The 16,581-nt window shown below is 34.5% G+C and overlaps 1 long non-coding RNA gene across 1 annotated transcript in view; it reads left to right on the top strand.

Moving 5' to 3' along the window:
• The window catches only part of LOC117084225, a 99,888-nt gene extending 83,535 nt beyond the window's left edge, over window positions 1-16,353 (top strand). The window contains exons 2-3 of the long non-coding RNA XR_004437362.1: window positions 10,824-10,928; window positions 15,479-16,353. This is a non-coding gene — a long non-coding RNA (uncharacterized LOC117084225). The remainder of the gene's footprint in view (window positions 1-10,823; window positions 10,929-15,478) is intronic.
• Window positions 16,354-16,581: the final 228 nt, after the last annotated feature.

A 16,581-nucleotide genomic window follows, 5' to 3' on the forward strand; every position in this document is an offset into this window, starting at 1 on the left:
AAAAAAAAAAAAAAAATAAGGTAAAACTAGTTTAGGTCATTAGCAGAAAAGAGGTTAGGTTGGCAATGTAACTTATTAGCTAAGGACTCAGGCTTGATTCAATTTGTATTGGTCCCCTTGCTAGTTGAATACCCATCAGCAGCTCACTCACTTCTCTGAACCTCAGTTTAGTTTGCTGTAAAATGGAAATAAAAGTTAGTTTCCTCATGTGGTGGTTTCGAGGATTAATTGAGATGATGAATGTATGTACTGGTTGCTTGGCACATACTGAGGACTCAATACATTTTGGCCATTATTATTAAAGACAAGTAGTTGAAAAATTGTCAGTTTCATCTTCGTTGCAGTTGCTTATCTACCTAATTGTGATTATACATGCCTTCTTTATTGTCGTCAGGTGTACCAAGTTTGTTCTGGCCTCTGAGCCTTTGCATTTGTTGTTCCTTCTGACTGAAAATCTCTCCTGTGGAATTTTGCCTGATTAGCTAATTATCATTATTCTGGTATCAATTCAGATGTTAACTATTCAAAGAGGACTTCCTTATTCACTCTTCCCTGGCCACGCATTCTAACTCTCACCCACTTGGTCATCATGTCCCAGATTTTCTTCTTCCATACTTCTATAGAAGTTATCATGATGAGAAGTTTCTGCTTTATTTGGTTGTTTTTAACTATCTCTCTTAATGAATCAAAGACCCACAAAAGCAGCAACCTCATTCGTTTTTTCCTTTGTGTAATCTCAAGCACCAGGAATAAGGCCTGGCATGTGGTAGGCATGCAATAAACATCAGTGAATGAATGAATAAATAAATGGTGACTTTGGAGCCAAAATAGTGACTTCACTACTTAGGTGGGGGGCTGATCTACAATTCTATTTTTAGTCCAATTAAGGGTTGTTTTTGATAACAAAATAGCAATATTTATGGATCCACAGGAGGTAAAGAAAAGTTCATTAATGTTCTGGATAAATAAAGGAGTGAGCAGTAGAAAATCTATTGACATATTTAATCAGGAAACTGAAAACAACTAGACATAGCTGATTTTGTGAGGCATAGAAAGATTGGATTCAGAATAACTTGATTGGGTAGATTTTTAAAAATATTATATACACACTGCTAAAAGGTTTTTTCTGTGATCTTAGCATAATGATTGGAAATAAGAAAGTGGTATTTAAATTCTCAATCATTAAGTATTCTGATTATTATAGTTTTGAATGGGAGGAAAGATATAATGTGAACTAGACTTCTTGGTAAGCAAGAGTTTCCATACACTTCTGTGCAGGTGTGTGAGTGAGACTTTTCCCCCTCATGATATTTGTCTGAGCATACAAAGAGGGGGTGAGGAGTGCTGAAGAAAGAAAGACAGAATAAACCAGTTAGCATAAATATTTTTAAGGCTTGTGGTATCAAATAATGAAGTAAGCGTTTCTATGGGAAGCGATATTTTTTAAGGATCATGAGAGGTTTGAAGAGCTTTTAAAAATACCATTCTAAAAGTGAAGGACTTTAATTAATAGAAAAAAGATTTGCTATATATTACACTTATACAGTAGGATTAGGAAAAGTGTGAAGAAGTAAGAAATAGAATTTTAGCATAGGCATGTATTTCTTGCCTTATTGAGGAAGAGACGTTTTATAAGTGGACGCCACACTATAAATGCAAGGTATGTGGATGTAGAGCTCTTTATCTTATATCTGGATTAAATGCTCAAGGTCCAATATTTTTCTTTATTTTTTAGATTAGCTAGCATAGAGCAGGAGGTGACTTGCATAATGTTGATAGCATTTTCAATTACATTGTGGATATACAGTAAGATTGAACATTTGAAAGAATTACAGAAACTCCCAGGTATCAGTTGTAGGAGATTTAAAAGACAGTTATTTAATGCTTTTATGTACGTGTGTGTGTGTGCGTTTATATACGTATATACACACATAATAGTCATTATCATCATTCTGAGGCAAATAATTCAGATAGCTACACAGCTACACATGATTGTTTGGACCTATTTTATTATATACATGTAGAATTTTAAGAATTAGTTTCAGATTCTTAAAATATAAAAGCTCTGGATTTCCTCTGCCAAGTATTTCACAATTGCACTTACATGGCCTAAAATGCAACAAATTTAGGAGAATGATATTTTGTATAAAAATAAACAGACACATAACTACTACACATGTAATCTATTGTTTATCAAAACATGCAAGCCCATACCTCATACAAATTCTGGTACCCACACTTGTACAAAGGCTACTTCTTATCGTTGTTAATGTATGACACTATGTAGCCAGAGATTGATCCTAAATTAGAGTACACTATGGAGAAACAGCATCTGGTAACAACTTGCCATATGCTAGAAATTTTTAGGTGCTATGTATATTTTATTTCATTTAATCCTCATAACAATTTATATATATAATATATACGTATATTATATTTTTGTTTTTTCTCTCTCTTATCTCCTTATCATGTACATAATATATATTTACTTTATTATCATAGTTTTTAAGTTATAAGATGTCAAGTAGAAGAGTAAACATTATTCAAGGACATTGTATCTTCTTCTGGGGAAAGAATTAGTGCATCTTCAGCTGTGGTTGTAAGCAAAATAGTTGCATCATGTTAGGTGGAAGTATGACCTTGTTATTTTCCTTATTTGGAGATTAAGTATGGTTTTAGGACATGTATATGGTTGCCAAGTTCACAAGGGGTAAACTCGTGATGGTTAATTGTATCTGTCAATGTTACTGAGCCATGGTGCCCAGATATGTGGTCAGACATTCTGAATATTCCTGCTAGGGTGTTTTTGGATGAGATTGACATTTAAATAAGTTGACTTTGAGTGAAGCAGATTGCCCTTCATAATGTTGGTGGGCTTCATCCAATCAGTTGGAGGTCATAATTGAACTAAATACAGACCTCCCCCAAGCAAGAGACAATTCTGTGGCAGACTGCCTTCAGACTTAAACTGCAGCATGGGTTCTTCTGTGGGCCTCCAGCCTGCCAGCCTAACCTGCCTAATTTAGACTTCGAACTCATGTGCCTCTATACTCACATGAGCCAATTTATTAAAATAAATCTCATCACACGAAAGCACAAACACACACATCACACATCTTATTGGTTCTGTTTCTCTGGAGAGACTGGAAAAATAAACAATCCAGTGATGAAGCACATAGAGGTTTACTTGTCCAACATCATAAAACCAGCAAACAGTGGAATTAGAGTTCAAAGCCACATATTCTGATGTGAAAGCCAACATTGTTTTGCATCTTTCCCATGATTCTCAAAAGAGGCTTCTAATAATCAACATTTCAACAACTTATTTGTTATTGAGTATGTTACTAATTATGATGATTTATTAAACTATAAACACTGAAAAGACAAGAAATATGCCTTAAACATCTTGTTTTTTAAGTTTAGCACAATTTATAATGCAGGAACTACCAGAAAACACACACACACACACATGCATACAGGCACATACCCCCACCATACACATACACAGGCATATCACATACCCCTGACATTTATCATATCACACACATGTATACACTTCCTACAGTATAAATTATTTAATTCAAGAGAGTCTACAATTTACATAAACTTAGGCAATAGCTTATTCCTTTTCTTCCGTGTTTGATTCCATGAGTACTATTGAACAAGAGAAGACATTTTAATGCCTCTATGTTTCCATTTCTTTATTTATTAAACCTAAATTTGGTCTGCAACAGGGTTACCTGACTCAGATTTTAGACATTTGCAAATCACCTTCCTGTTACTTGCCTTATTCACAAACCACTAAAAGTGTAATATGCTGCCAAAAAATGCAGAGATGGAGTGAAGACACTACTTATGTTAGTTTCAACCTAAGGAGTAACTTGTTTTCTGAATATTTATTAAGATAAATTTTTAAAAATTATAAAATTTAATGCCTGCAAACTAAAATCACTCAGTATTAGCAATGAAATGAGGACCACATTTGGGAAAATAGGTCTAAATTAGAGCTTAAACTCTTGTTTAGTTCTCTTTCTCTGTTTATAAGTTGGCTACTGAATGAACATTAGATAATTCTAAAACTTATCCCAGATGTAATCTTCCTAATTCTACAAAATCTAAAATAATCTAAATGTGATTTTAAAAATGTTCTTGGTCTGTCAGCTGCAGTGGCTCACACCTGTAATCCTAGCACTTTGGGAGGCTGAGGCAGGCAAATTACCTGAAGCCAGGAGTTCAAGACTAGCCTGACCAACATGGTGAAACCCTGTCTCTACTAAAGATATAAAAATTAGCCAGGTGTGGTGTTACATGTCTGTAGTCCCAGCTACTCAGGAGGCTGAGGCCTGAGAATCACTTAAACCTGGGAGGCAGAGGTTGCAGTGAGCCGAGATTGTGCCACTGCATACCAACTTGGGCAATAGAGTGAGACTCTGTCTAAAAAAAAAAAGAGAGAAAAGAAAAGAAATGTTCTTGGTCATCAATGCAGATGCTCCTTAACACACATCAATTTAACTTAATGATTTTTCAACTTCATAATGATATGAAACTTTCACAATCTCAACATAATGTACAGTATTCAATAAATTACATGAGATATTCAACACTTACTATAAAACAGGCTTTGTGTTAGATGATTTTTCCCAACTGTAAAGTAAGGTTAACACAAGTGTTCTGAGTATGTTCAGGTAGGCTAGGCTAAACTATAATGTTCAGTAGATTAAGTATATTAAATGCATTTTTGAATCATAATATTTTCAACATATGATGGATTTATTGGGACGTAATTCCATCATAAGTTGGGGAGCATCTACATTTTTACTTTCTCACTCTCTGCTTATACAATCCTGAAGGAAACAGAGGCCCTGTAAAGTTTTCATAGATACGAGAATATGTACATTTAAAACTTCAAGAGTTCTTGTGTAGGCTTTAAATTTTTCTCTTACTATAACTCACATTATGAAATATGTTTTTACTGTAACCTATTATGGACATGTATATGCAGTATAATTGAAGTAAAATTTTAATGAAAGCTGCTGACACTTCATTCTATTCTGTTCTATTCTATTCTATTCTATTCTATTCATCTATTCTATTTCATTCTTTAAGTTGCAGACCACCAGTTATCAAATTTATTTTGTAACACATTATATTAATTATCTATTCCCATGTAACAATATTGCAACAACCTTAGAAGCTTAAAACAGCACTCATCTATTTTCTCAGTTTCTGTGGGTCAGAAGTTCTTGCTTGGCTTAGCTGTATTCTTTCTCTGCAAGGCTAAACTCGAAGCATCAGCCAAGGCTGTGGTTTCATCTGACATTCAACTAAAAACAGACTCATTTCCTTGCTTACTTGGGTTTTGGCAGCATCCAGTTTTTTGTGAGCTGCACTGGATGGACAGCCCTGTTTCTTGCTGGCTGTTAGATGGAGACTGCCCTTAGTATCTTGCTATATGACCCATTTCACAGAGAAGCTCACAACACAGCAACTTGCTTCTTTAACGCCAGCAAGGAGAGACTCTACTTACAAAGCAGGTACTGAAATCTCATGGAATGTGATCAAGTACAAGTAATCATGTATGCCCTATACTTTGTCACATTGTAGAATACATCACAAGTCCTGTGTACACTCCAGTAGAAGCAATTATGAAAGGAGTGAACATCAGGAGGAGGGGACCTGTCTGCCACAAAAATTAATGTATCAATTTCTGAAATTTGAAAACCACTGGTCTTCTTCTCTAGTTAACTCTCTTCATATGATAATAATTTTGAGTATCTGTTGCCCAACAAGGCAAGAATTCTCATTCATACTTTTTCCAGCTCATTAATGAAACCACAAGAGCTAAAGGGCTTGCTGAAGATCATATAATTCTTTAGTGGCAGAAGCAAAACTAGATACACTTTTTTTTTTACCTCCAGTCTCAAGATGTTTTCATTATATCCAGCATATAGCAGAATGTCTAGCAGGTAGTAGTCATTCAATATATGTGTTTTGAATACATGAATACATAAGTAAATGACTATAAATCATAGTATCTTTCATGAAATTCTTGAAACTAGTCAATTAGAAGTGCTACTAAATATAGAATATTATCTTGGCTTCTTAAGAGATCATTTAAAGTCTTATTGATTTTCTCTCTGGTCTTTGACATTCTATATAATCTTATTATATGATGTATATACTTTTCTTTAAAAAAGTTAACACCAATCTAGAATACATCTACTTCTCTATATGTTCAAACGCAAATGTTCTCACAATCTAGAAAGATGGACTTGACATAAATTCTAGGCAATGATAGTTAAAGAAAACTTGTAAGTAATTTAAGTACATATTATATTATTCCATATGCTTACGCATAGGCCAATGATGGCCCAATAATTTTGGTTGCATCATAGTTGTGAAAGTGTTAAGAAATGAAAAATAGCTATCAATTTAAGTATAATTATTTTGTCATTCTACATTTTCAAGCAATCTTACTATTTAGAACAATGTTTATTATCCATCACTACTGCCCCAAATAGGGCCAGCTCTGAAATGAGAGTTTGAAGAGCTTTTAATTTGTAAATTAAGAATCATAACAAGTAACAGCTTCTCTCTTTGTCTCACTTTTCCAGATAATGGTCATTTGAACTGTCTTTGAGTCTGGAGGTTGCTGTTAACAAACTGAATTGTATTGCTGCTGGGCTAGTTAACATTCATATTAGACTTTCAAAACAGTGTGGAGAAAACAGTCAGCTCTTTGATGGCATTTATGATGGACACACAGCTGGGCTAATGAAGACAATATGTCAAGGCTTGAACAGCAATGATTTTACAGATTTTTGAGACATCTATTTGGGTTTATAGAGCTGATTTCCTCTTTGGAGGCTGCATTCTGAATGAGTGATAACCACCTTTATAGAGAAAAGATTGAATATGAAAGGTTCAAGGAATTTAGGCTACAGATGTAATTCTAGGACTAGTCAGACAAAGAGAAATACTGTCTGAAATGACTCTGAATTTAAATTAAAAATTGGGTGTGGCATTTGGGGTGAGAGTGGGAAAGGTTAGGAAGGGACAATGAGTCACTAATAAGAAATAAACAAATACCACACAGCATGCATCTTTATGAAGATCCTTATTACTCATATGCAACATGTGTGAGAGCTTCCACTTTGAGAGAAGACAAACTAAGTAACAGCCATTTCTTCAGCCAGTATTTTGTCATTTCTTGTTAAAGATCTTTTAAACTAGCCACTTTTTCCTTAAACTCCAATAAGTCCTGCTCCCCAGAATTTATTTTCTTTTAACTTCTAAGTTCTCAAGATTATGCTTGCTTATTTTTGTGTCTAAGAAACAACTTTATTTCTGTAAGAATAGTATTTTTAGAGAGGGGGTGAATTGCTAGAGTGAAATTGATTTGAAAATTACCTAATTTAAAAAGTTTACAGTCCCACAGAGCTAGGTAGTCACTGCCTGCCTCCTAATAAACTACTTCTGTATTGTGGGTATACTCTACTTCCCAAGAAGACAAAAGACAATTTATATAGTTATTCAATTTCCTGATCATAATTTTGTAGGTCCCTTTGTGGTAGAGCCCTAAAGCTTTGTCAAGTTACTTTACTGGCAAAAGAGTGCCCCGTTTATGATCCTAGCAAAGTCTATGTGAGCACCACTCAGCTTTAGGCCCAAATTGTTAACCAAAACCTACTCAAAATTTGAAAATCATCAAAGTTTGCAGTTAGCTCCCTGGCATTTTCCCTTTGTGAGCTCATTTTTACTATGTGCCTTGTTGCTTTACATTATCTTTTTCACAGTCATAATTACTATAATAGCTAGCATTTATTGAGGATTTACTATAAGCTAGGCACGGTGCTGAATATTAGATGCAGATTGTCTCATTCATACAACAAGCATAGGAGGTAAATATTATGATCGTCATCTCCAATTCATAGCTAAGAAAACCTAGGGTTAGAAAAGCTAAAAAACTTTCCATAAATCACAAAGCTATAAAATCAGAGTCCTAAGATATCAATCAGGCAAAAATTCCAGGCAATTTGGTCTGTTCAGAGAACGGTCTTGAAGGCAAGTACTTTCTAGATTTGAGCAAGTACACTTCTGTTAGTATTTTTTGAAGACTTCCATAAGAATTCCAATTTGGAAGAAAGACTTAGGAAATTAAAGTATTTGTGTACATTTGAAATTACTACACAAAAGAAAAATTCTTTTTTAATTGAGAAAGCTTTGGCGATTATCATTAATAAAAAAATCAAACTTCAAAATTTGCAGTTATATGAAATTTCAGGTCTCCATATGAGCCACTGCAAATAGAGCAATGAAATAAAACTCCAGTTTTGACTAACGCTTCTGTGTGTCATCTCTGCAATTAAAGTTCTCCTGCCCTCCTTTGAAAACAATGTTAAAATACTATGTTCTCCTTTAATTTTCTTTATAAATTAAAAATAATTATTGTTCTTCTATTTCTGGCCAAAATAGAGTAACAGGGACAAAATTTACCTGTCTACCTTGTTCACTGTCTTAAAAACCACTGTTTCAAGTATTTTGTCTCATGTTTATTTTTTCAGGTACAACTCTTCTGAAAGATAGTTTGGAATTTTTTAAATTCAATATATACCTACCACAGAGTTCAGTCATTTCGATCCTATTTATTTACCCAAAAATAATGAAAGCATATATATCCACACAAAGACTAATCAGCTCTGAGCTATTCATACATGCAGCAACCTGGATGAATCTAAAAATAATTATGCATAATGAAAGAAACCAGACACAAAGAGTACATACTGTCTAATTCCACTTATATATAAAACTAGAAAATACAAATTCACTTGTAGAGATGGGAAGCAGATAAGTGGTTGTCTGAGATCAGGGTGAGGTGTGAAGACCCTATTGGGGATGATGGATATGATATGTTCACTGTCTTGCTTTTGGTGATAGTTTCACAGATACAAATCTGTGTGTAAAGACAGGTCAAAGTTACTATATTGTACATCTTAAATATGTGTATTTTATTGTTTACTATTTTTCTAACAAAGCTTTTAAACTTTTTGTAAGTAATTATTGACTAAAACTTAATCGAAGCCATGGGACAGAGCACTGTGTTCCTTTCCAAGTACTCTTACCTTTAAATTATGATACACAGCCTTCCAGGACCACTCCCTCCCTGCCATCCTATCCAAATCCCTCATAAAACATCAGATTGCAAAAGATAGGAAAGGGTAGCATCAGCAGAAGTCTGACTCTCAAGAGACAGTTTTAATTCTCTCTGTCATTTAGCTCTTTTAAAAATGATGGACAGTTGCCGCCTTGAAAACAAAATCCGTTTTCTTTTCCACAGGTAAGTATTTTTAGAGGAAATTTTACTATCAATATCTGATTGAGCATATTTCTATTCCCCCTAGATTTAATGTTTTCCATCTGCAATATAAAAGGAAGATAATGCACAATTATGCTAGTAAGACTCTCTTTTCCAATAATGTTTGCACTTCTCAATACTACATTTAAAAAGGAAATCGTAGCACTTGAAAAGTTAAGTAGGAAGATGAACAAAATTGAACAGAGGAAAAATAACTGTCTGAAGACATGTTGAAAATACATTTAAGGACAGTCTGTCTGAGATAGGAACTGAGCTGGCCAATCCATCTTTTAAATAATTGAACGTCATTCAGGTGTCAAGTATTTGACCTGGAGACCGGAAGGGCAGGAGAGAGACCAAAAAAAAAAAGTCAAAATATAAAGAAAAAAAAGTAAAAGTAAACGATTTGTTCTAGGAATCAGGCAACCAAGGTCTAAACTTCTACCCTCTGCCTGGGTAAATTGTTGCTGCTTCTTCCTGTGAATCTTAAAAGACGTACAATATACCTCATTTAATGACTTTGATTGATTCATGAAAACTCTATCCCCGTGGGAAAAGCTGTTAAATGAAAGAAGATTTCTTTTAAGTAGAAAAATTATGAAATGATTCCTTCCAACCCCCATACCCAAAATATATCAAATAAATTATATATATATCAATTGTCAATATACATCAAAATATACCAATTAAAAATATCAGTTGAACAATACATCAATTGAACTATAAAAGCAAGCTTAGTTAAGTAGCAAAGAATAACATGAAGGTTAGTAAGTGTATAGCTTGTACTTAAAATACAATGAATTGAAAGCTCATGGCACTTAACAGAGTAGGAAGAAGAAACTTTATAGAAAGTGGTAGTTGGGGAAGAAGGACTGCAAGGAAATTATTTGGACAATTCATTTTTTATTTCTGCATCATTTTTTTCACAAATTGTTCTTAATCTTTTGTGAATTTGTGGATTTCTTGAACTCAAACCAGACTTAAAAATACAGTTATAGCACAGAAAAAATCTTTAACGGCAAAGTAAAAGCTAAGCAAGAGAGTCTTTCAAAACACATGAAAATAGCACACACATACAAAAAAAAAAAAAGAATAAAGAGATGTACAAGTGACACCTCCTCAACCTTCTCACTTGGTGTACATATGCACAGTAAATTATTTTGGGCTCAGCCAAGCATGGGAGCAATTCAAATAGATCCATATGATATTCTCTGATTAGAAACTCTTGTGGAGTAAGTTGGTGAGTGTATCTTTGCCTGAAACAGTCATGTCAAAATATAGCTTCCTATAGCATATTTATTTAGTATAATTTTGGTGAAAAAGTGGTTATACAGAATAGAAAAGAGTTGTCCAAAAATAAGTGGTTGACCTTTCCAGAGCCATTACCTGCAGAATTGTTATGTAAGTCTGTTCCATACTCATAAAGGAATACTCAGCTGACCCAACTGATTTTCTCTTGTTTTTTCAGGTTAGTAGAAGTCTATATGTTGTGGTGGAAAACAACTTCAGCCCTATAGTCCAACATTGGCCTATCAAAACTTGACCTATGTTTTACAGAACTAGAACCTCACTGGTAAGTCACATTCTTAGAGTTTCCCCCACCCCTAACCCCAGTCATGGAAAATAAATCAAATCATTGTCACTCTTTCTTAACAAAGAGTATACATTTAAAACTTGAGTAAAATTACAGGAACTGTCTGTGGACTTCAAGGGGGAACTTGAAGTCTCAACACTGCAGTTGTCTAATCAGAGGATCCAAGATGCATATACTCAAGGACTTTATACTTGGCATCCTCTGGAGACAGTACATAACCACCAGCTTGGTTTAAATGGAGATTCATTTGGGTTAGGAGAAATTATGTAGGCAATGTACTTAATCAATGGAGGCCTTATGCCTGAAGACTTATAATAATCTGAATTTGTATGTTACTTTTCCTCTAATGGAGTGGAATTCCAGATGAAAAAAATCAAACAGCATGTGCATAAACATTAGATATAATACCCAAATTTACAAAGCCTTTATAGATATGCAATGTTATTGTGTCTGTCCCTAGCTTCTGTACAGAATTTAATGGGTAGCTGCTACTATTTTATTGTTGTATAAAAATGAGGAAACTGATAAGTTGTCTAAAGGTGCACAATCAAAACACATCAAAGCCATTGTGAAATACAGGTCCCCGGATTTCAAAAACAGGTCTTCTGCTTATAAATTCAGACTTTTTCATATAGCCATAAACTCCAGAATGGGAAAACAAAGTTACTATCAGAAAAACTTCTTTTAGCTGGGCGTGGTGGCTCATCGCAGCACTTTGGGAGGCCGAGACAGGCGGATCACTTGAGGTCTGGAGTTTGAGACCAGCCTGGCCAACATGGTGATCTCTACTAAAAATACGTGAAAATTAACTGGGCGTGGTGGCAGACACCTGTAATTCCAGCTACTTGGGAGGCTGAGACAGAAGAATCGCTTGAGCTCAGTGATCCAAGATGACACCACTGCACTCCAGCATGGGTGACAGAGTGAGATTCCATCTAAAAAGAAAAAAGAAAGCTTATTTTTCCCCTAATCACCATAATATTCACTATTAAGTAATGGAAATAGAAATAATTTACTTAGCAAATGCATTCTGGTTCAAATAATTTGTATACAGGCTATGCAAACATAATAAGGAGAGATTCTTTTTAGTCATCTTGCTTTATATCACTAATTACACTTTTATTTAACGACATTTTAAAGAAAAATGTGTTTATTTTCAAGTAAAAAAGTCATATATGTCCACCAAGGAAAGCCATAACAAATATAAACTACATAAAAAAGATAACAGCTAAATTTCTGAAGCATTCCAAAAAAAAAAGACAAATAGAAGGGTGTCAGATTAGGAAAGTATGTCTTGTAAGGTGTAATGGACAGACTGATTAGCTTAGAGATGTGGATCTCAAAGTGGTTCTCAGACCAACAGCATCAGGGTTACCTGGGAACATGTTAGCAATGCAGAGTCTCGGGTACCGTACCACACTTAATGAATCAGAAGCTCAGAGTAGAGACTAGCAATTTGTTTTAACAAATCCTTCAGGGATTCTGATACAGCTGATGTTTGAGAAACACTAGCTTTGAGTAAACTTAAGAGGGTCACGTTAGTATTTTTAAATCATTGGAAATTGGTTTGTTTTGTTTTTTCTTAAGTGGGACTCATTTGTACTTCAATACACAGAATGGATATTTAGAGGAAGTAGTTTTTGACCTAACACAGATGAGCACTTCCAATTGAATAGTGCTTTCTGAGAATGATGCTGCCCCCTACAAGTGAATAACTGGGTTTCTATAGGCTGGAGCTGCAGACAGGTCACTATGTGCATAGAGGATTGTATTAATATGATCGTGGCTCTTTATAGCTCTGCATTACTAATATTCTGTTTTAAAGCCTTCCTCAATACCCAATGTCTCTGTGTTCATTGATGGTAAGGACTGGGTAACATCTGTTGTTGACAACAGATGATAAGAGAAAGCCCAGCTTTATACTCTCTATAATCTTACATCAATGCCTCATTCCTCATCTAATTTTTTTTACGTATTAACACATGGCCTTGGCATTACTAAATAAGAAGTCCCTCACTTAGAACCCAATGCAGTGTGATAAAAATTATTTTGAGAACAATCAGGAGCTCTAGTTTTCAATTCTGCTTCTCTTCTGAAGGAGTTCTGTGCCTTCGTTTCTTCTTTGTAAATGTAAATGGTTGGAGTAGAGGACCTGTTAAGTGTAATTCAAGCTGAAATTGTATGTACCCCACCCTGAGTTTCTCTCCTATACCCCAACCCATTCAACAATCACACCACCAGTTTTCAGGACTCACACTAGGATAGCCATCTACCATTTGTTAGTTGGAATGTTCTTTCATTCAAACAAGAAACTTATGCTTTTTGCAGTTTTTTATTCTAGCCAGGTTCTAGGTGCTGGCCTGGAACTATAAAACAAACATTTCACAAAAAGTAATGACAATATACAAAGGAAAGACAATTTCTTTGAACATCTGTAATCTCAATATGGAGTCTGGCTGTGGATGGCCAAGAGATAGTTTCCTTAACTGGAAAAAGTTTTTAAATGAGGCTGGGTGGACGATATATCTTTGCATCATTACAAAGAAGAAAAAAGAGAAATCTCACAACTGAAGAAAGTGAAATCCACTTTACTTAATGCGGACCTCTGTCTCTGGTGTGCAGGTCCTCTGTGTCCAAAGATAATTAGCACTTTATAATGCTAATTATTATAATTATGTCTGAGAAAAAAATCATTAGGGGGTAGGTCCGTTCACTGATTTTCAATTGCCCCCTCTATTTAAAAATAAGGTCATTTTTCTATGAAATAGCTTTAGGAGCTCAAAGCAGAAAGAGAGTTATAGAAAATCCTGTGTAGGTATAAGCCTGAGTTTTTAATATTCTTATAATTCTGTGATGTGTCTGGGAACTGAACCTGGAGGAAAACAGTGAACCTATTTAGTCTGGGAGACTAGAAATCAGGACTCAGAAGAGTAAACATTCCTGTAATAGTTAGTCCTCAAATAGTCATTCATTGACCATGCACTGGGTGCCTGGCAATGTGCTAAGCTGTTTCTAGATGCTACCTCGTATAGTAACCATCACAGTTGCACAAGGCAAGTACTAGTACTCCATTTTCATAGAAGAAGAAGCAAAATCTTAGAAATTAGCTGCCCAATGTCGTGTACATAGGAAAGGAAAGCTGGATTCTGATTCATATTTGCTTGCTCCAAAGCACTTGTTGTAAACACTTCACTATCCTGTGCTTACATGTAAATGTGCCATTTCTGTTAGGGGTCTTGAAATACCGAACTAAAGAATGGTGTAGGGGATGGGCAGTTTAGAAATACTTGGAAATTTGCTTGTTTGAAGGAAGCCCACTCTCAGATGGTAGGAGATCAAGCTAACAGAATAGCTGAGAATATTTTCTGAGAGCCCCAGAAGTATAAAAACAGTCCAGGGGGAAGAATTTAGGACGCAGAGTGAAAATAGCCTGCCTCTGAAGACCAGCTTCATTTCTTCCCTTCTGGGTGTTAATGAAAGAGCGCTTTAACTTCCCCAGGCCTCAGTTACTAATTTCTAAAACAACTCCTACTACTATTACTAGGATCTTACTGCTACTATTACCACCATCACCACCACATCAATTACTGAGAACTGAACTAGATGTCAAGCAAAAATGCTAAACACTTCATATACGTTATCTTTTTAAATACAAAATGTACTGTTAATCCAGTTTTACATATAAGAAAACTGAGGTTCAAAGAGGCTAAGTAATTTGTATGTGAACATGCTTTACACTATGTAAAACATCTTATTAGTAGATATCACTATTATTAAGAACCTATCAGCTGAAGAGGAAGAATTGACCTTTTATCTTTCTAAGATGAACAGTTGTCTTTCTGTTTAATGGTTTTTTAAAAATCCCCCTGTGACAAGCTCCAGAGGACAAATAATTTATTTCTTGTGTATGGCTCTCTAAATGAATTAATTGATAGGCATCCCATTGTCAGTCTCAGGGATGTGGAGATAAAACAGGCATGAGATGTTCTTTACCAAAATAATTTGTGCTTTAAACACATAAATTACATATATATATATACACACACACACATATATACACGTGTGTGTATCTATATATTTGAAGTAAATGTGTATTTACCATCTCTCCTGCTCCACTTTGAATTCAAGAACCCGTGTCTTTGTTGTGTCATTGCACTGTCAATTGAGAAGTTTTGTTTTGTTTCTTTGAGTATTAGTAAGTGGAATTAAATAGTAAATATTGCTGGGGGAAAGAAAGGAGAAAACAGCTCTTCCAATCCATCCCTGTTTCCATTCAATTAAAGGAGGGTAGAAAAAATACTTATGATAATTGTAATAAGTATAATAGAATAGCAGGACCCACTCTTTTCCTTTCAGTAGGCCATTAGGTCAAAACTATTTTCGTAGTAATACTAAGATGATATTTGCCTTTTCACTGTGTTGGCACTTGTACTGATAATGCAAAAGCAGTGGAGTCTTAGCAAAAATTAAGACTATGAAAACAAACTGCACTAGGAGTAATTATATTCTTCATTACTATTTACTTGCAGGAGGAAAAACCATTTTCGTTTAAGAAAGTCCTTGGTGAAGTAGTAAAAAATATTAATTTTATTAAATCTCAACCTTGAGTACAAGTCTTAAACATTCTGAGTGATGAAAGAGAAGAATATTTGAAGTGCTTCTGCTGCATACCAAAGTATGACAATTGTCTCAAAAAAAAGCACTTGTGTGATTGTTTGAGATGCCAGCTGCACTAGTCCCTTTTGTTTGAGAGCCACCATTTTTACCTGAAAGAATGTACAGACAAACATGGGCATTCAAAGTTGAATATTTTGCAGACATTTTCTTGCAAATAGATAAAGATGGCCTGTGGCTTCAGGAAAAACAACTGACAGTATTTTCAGCCAATTATAAAATTAAATCTTTCAAGAGACCATGCCTTGACAGCTCCCCAATACTTCCAAGAAATGGAAGGTAGCATTAATAAATACATTTTTTAATGTTATATAACAGAATGTTTTAAAGATTATAATATCTGTATAACCATGAAGAAGAGTATTTTTCAAATGACCAACACATGGTGTTACATAATCATGAGTGGGTAAAAATGCAAGATAGAAGAATGGATTTTAATGCAACAGAGTAGAAAACATTCACTTCCCATTTCATACTGCAACTAACCTTTAAGAAACTACAACTTGTTGAGTTCTGGGTTTTATCAAAGAATGTCTACAATTTACATGAAGAGTCTATTAAAATACTTCTCTATTTTTCAACTCCATGTCTGTATGAGTCAAGACTTTCTTCATGTATGTCAACCAAAAGCACATTGAATTATAGAGGTAGATATGAGAATCCAGTTGTCTTCTGTTTAGCCAGATATGAAGGAGATTTGTAAAATGAAAAACAAAGCTACTCCTTTCAGTACATGTCTTTTGGTGTGGAATATATAATTATTTTTCATAATGTGTTATTTTTATTAACATATAGTGTTTATTACTGTTATTTAAAAATCAATATATACACATTTATAATATTCTCAGCTTTAATTTCTAAAATGATAAATATCAAAAATATCCATTTCACCAAAACTCTTTGGGGACTTCAACTATTCTGAGCATACAAGAGTCTGAGACTAGAATGTTTGATAACT

The sequence above is a fragment of the Trachypithecus francoisi genome, unplaced genomic scaffold (assembly GCF_009764315.1).
Source record: "Trachypithecus francoisi isolate TF-2019V2 unplaced genomic scaffold, Tfra_2.0 Lachesis_group0, whole genome shotgun sequence".
In the NCBI taxonomy this organism is placed as follows: Eukaryota; Metazoa; Chordata; class Mammalia; order Primates; family Cercopithecidae; genus Trachypithecus; species Trachypithecus francoisi.